The sequence below is a fragment of the Glycine soja genome, chromosome 9, assembly GCF_004193775.1.
Source record: "Glycine soja cultivar W05 chromosome 9, ASM419377v2, whole genome shotgun sequence".
NCBI lineage: Eukaryota > Viridiplantae > Streptophyta > Magnoliopsida > Fabales > Fabaceae > Glycine > Glycine soja.
In genome coordinates this window covers 11,956,142-11,960,536 of record NC_041010.1, presented here as the reverse complement: position 1 = coordinate 11,960,536, position 4,395 = coordinate 11,956,142, and positions in this window count along the sequence as shown.

Genomic DNA, 4,395 nt, shown 5'->3' with positions numbered 1-4,395 from the left:
TAATCTTGTTTTCAGACTTGGCCCAAGTCAATCTTTACGTATGACTTGGATCCAGTTCTGATGTACATCTTGTATCTTTTTAGTACCTCTGGAACTTAGTAACATATACTTATTATCTTTGTTGATAAAAAAAATTATCTCTTTGAAGCTTGGAATTCCGCATAAGGGAACCTTGTATTGGTCTTATTTGTTTGCAATCTGCTGCAGCATAATGGTTGATACTTAAAGCAGAAGACTATTTCTTTCTCTCTTGGTAATCAGATTTTGTATTATTAACAATGAAGGAAAAACTCCTCTCAGTATTTCCTGAGCATTTTAGTTCTCCCCTCTATCCTTGCAGAAGAATGGATCTTATTGGTGCAAATGCATTTTCATTCTGCAGAAAAAAGAAAGAGTGTAATTTCGATTGTATTTGTTTTACAAGACTGATGCCTATTGCTGATTTGATACTAAGAGTTGAGAATGCATGTCGAAATGTTTCAGAGTCTATAAGGTTTGTATGCTATTAGCCAACATAAATATCTGCATGCAAAGTTTTTATAATGCAAACATTCAAGATGTATATACACATAAGTAATATTATTACTTTATTCTTATACAAGGCTCTATATATTGACATGTGTGCTTGTTGTCTTGGGGATTGATAGATGCTCATTCTTTTTTCATTTTAGGTTGTTGTGGCTTTATACCTTTTTATTTGCTTAGACAAAGTAAAATTTAGGTCATGGGGGTTTAGATATGGATAGGGATATACATTGCAAGGTAAAATATCCGAAAACTAGGATACTCATCGTTGTTATTCTCATATTACAGCTAAGTGTTGATTCTATTTTGTAGCTGTACTTGAAAACATGGATGATATACAATAGGATTGCATTTTTGTTGCGAAATGTAAAGTCATTATTTACCAGTTAAAGAGGAAATTTTGTTGTGATTGTTAGTACACACTTATTTGGTTTGTTGTATTGGCTTTTTTAGAAGGATTCTTGTTCTCCTTCTGTATGTGTTTCTCTTATTTTCCCTAATGAATTCTTACATAAAAATATGTGGGAAAAATGAGAGTTAGCCTGAAATCTTATACCACACTGGACAATGGATAGACTGAAGTATAGTGTGAGTACTGTTCATTAACTACTTTGATTAATATTATTGTGGCCTTTTTTCTCCAGTGGATAGACTGGTTTGAATACAAGGCATCGAGTTGTTGAGGAAAAATTCTTGAGGCAGAAGGCTCAGCTCTTGCTTGATGAGGCGGCAACCTGGTCTCTCTTTTGGTTCCTTTATGGGAAAGCAAATATATCTCTAACCATATATTTTCGGTTTTTTAAGGATCTATTAAGTCTTTGTCCTAAATTATGTTATGATTTTTGGTTATTCCTATAAAAAATTTTAAGGGGTTTTCTTAGACTATCAATTATAGGAAACAACAGGATCTTGAAACCTATGATTCTAATCAATAAACAATAGATAATGATGCGTACCTTTCTCCATAGGAAGACTTGTACCTTTCTACATAGGAAGACTTGTACCTTTCTCCATAGGTACTTCTCTCCGGTGCACTTTGATTTCCTTGGAAAAGGAGAGAAATAAGATTTTCACTTCCTTAGACCTTTCTTTCTGCCTCTCTCCATTCGTAATGGCTATGAGTGAGAGAGAACACTTTTCTGTCAGGAAGGGGATCTTATTTCATGTTAGTGGGTATTAACCCCCTTTTATAACCACTACTCCCATCAAGTAGCAGTTAGCTCTAGAAACTTCTCCTATTAAGCCCAATTATAATTTAGCCCTTAATCGTTAATTATTTACTTATTAGTTCCTACATAAGTCATATGCCTCTCACATGAGACATTAATTCTAACATTCTCCCACTTGGCTCATGTAACATTAATAAACATTATGGACTAAATAAATAAATAGATTAACTAACATAATGCGCATTAAAAATTGACTAAATTGTTCTATACATTGGGTACATCATAATTTCATGATTAAGAATAGGAACTAATTCGATTCATGGCGGTTGTACATCTTCTAATCGACATAGTCCCTTCCATGTATTACAAATTAGTCTTCTCCTTAATATGACCATTAGTTAGGAGTACATAATTGGTCCAATATAATGTCTTCATTCAAGACAAAACCTGTTAACATTACTCTAACACAAATATGCATGCAAACATAGAGAATATGTAATCAGAAACATATCATAATTGAGCTCAGAGTGTCACTGAAATACATAAGATGAATTACACTTAATGATCATCAATAACAATAATGCTCATACTTTCAACATGTTCTATAATGTCTTGGGTGGTAATCCTTTATTCAAAGGGTCAACTATCATAAGGTTTGTGCTAATATGTTCTATTAACACTCTTTGTTTCTGAACTTCTTCCTTCACGACAAAGGACTTCAATTCCACATGCTTAGCACCCTTAGAGTACTTGTCGTTCTTACATAAATATTGTTGCAGAGTTATCACAATACATTTTCAGCGGCCTAGCAATACTATTGACAATTCCAAGCCCTGAAATAAAGTTTCGCAACCAATTAGTCTGAATTGTAACCTCAAAACATACTACAAATTCAGCTTTCACATGCAACAACAACTGATGCATACAAATTGCTTCCATTTGTTTTCGTTCCATATCATTTCTAGGACATTGTGTGAGACTAAATTTGTCTCCCTTCTAAATTAGAATAGGTGATGTTAAACACCTTTCCATCTTGAATCTCTCTAGTACTTTATTGATATTTGCTTTCTGAGATAAGCCTAACAATCCTTGTGATCTATTACAGAATATTTCTATCCCTATCATATAGCTTACCTCGCCTATATCTTTCACTTCTAAGTTTCTAGAGAGAAATTTCTTAGTCTCATGAAGAAGACTAAGATCGTTAGCTGCAAGCAAGATATCATCAATATACAGAATTAGAAAATAACCTTACTCCCACTGACCTTCAGATACATACACTGATAAACAGTATCTTCCTTAAATCTAAAGGAAACAATGGTATCATTAAACCTCAAATACCATTAGTTGGAAGTTTGCTTTAAGACTGTATATTGATTTCTTTAGTTTGCACACTATGTGTTCCTTTCCCTTAACTGAGAACCCCATTGGTTGGCCCATACAAACATTCTCCTCTAAATCTCCATTAAGAAAGGCAGTTTTCACATCCATTTGATGTAACTCCAAGTCATAATGGGCTACTAATGTCATGATAATCTTGAAAGAATCCTTTCGTAAGACCGGTAAAACGTATCTTTATAATCAATGCCATCTTTCTGAGTAAATTCCTTAGTAACAAGTCTAGCCTTGTAACGTTCATGGTTGCAATGAGAGTCACGTTTAGTCTTCAAGACCCACTTACAACCAACTCTCTTACAACCCTTTGGTAATTCTACAAGGTCCTAAACACCATTATGTTCCATGGAATTTCTCTTCTTTCATGGCATTTAACCACTTCTCAGAATTATCACAACTTACAACTTGTGAAAATAAAACTGGATCATTATCATTAATTCTTAAGTTTGTTTTTGTTTCATGTAGGTATACCACATAATCATTCGAAATAGCTGGTCTCCTTTCTCTTTAAGACCTCCTTAATGCTACTTCTTGCGGTTCTTCCATAATAGGTTCATTATGCATTATGAGTTCATTATTGTGTTGCTCCTCTTCATTAATTTTGTAACAACAACTAAAAGAAGCAATCACCTTACTACTAGAGGCACAAGCTAAAAGGACTTGCACTCTAACTTCTTTAATTTCCACTTCTCGTAGAACTGTACTCCCACTGATTTCACCATTTTCAATGAACCTTGCATTTCCAGTTTCAAAAATTCTCATACTATGATTAGAACAATAAAACATATACCCCTTTGAATTTTCTGGATAACCAATGAAATATCCACTGATTGTTCTTGCATCCAATTTTCTTTCTTGCAGATTATAAATTCTTATTTTTGTCTGGCAACCCCAAACATGCAGGTGCCTTATACTAGGTGTCCTATTTGTCCACAGTTCAAAGGTGTCTTTTGAACTGCCTTACCAGGAACCTTATTCAACAATTACATGGCAGTTTTCAAGACATACATCCACAAAGATATGGGTAAAGTCAAATTGATTAACATACTCCTAATCATATCCATTAAAGTTCTATTACGCCTTTCTGATACACCATTTGGTTTGGGTGTATCGGACATTGTGTATTGTGCACAAATGCCACGTTTCTGAAGAAGCTTAGCTAATGGACCTGAGTGTTGCCCAGTTTTATCATATCTTCCGTAATACTCACCACCTCTATCATATCTAATAATTTTCACATTTATGTCTAATTGCCTTTTTACTTCATTGTAGTAAATTTCTAAGGCATCCATTGCCTAAGAAATCT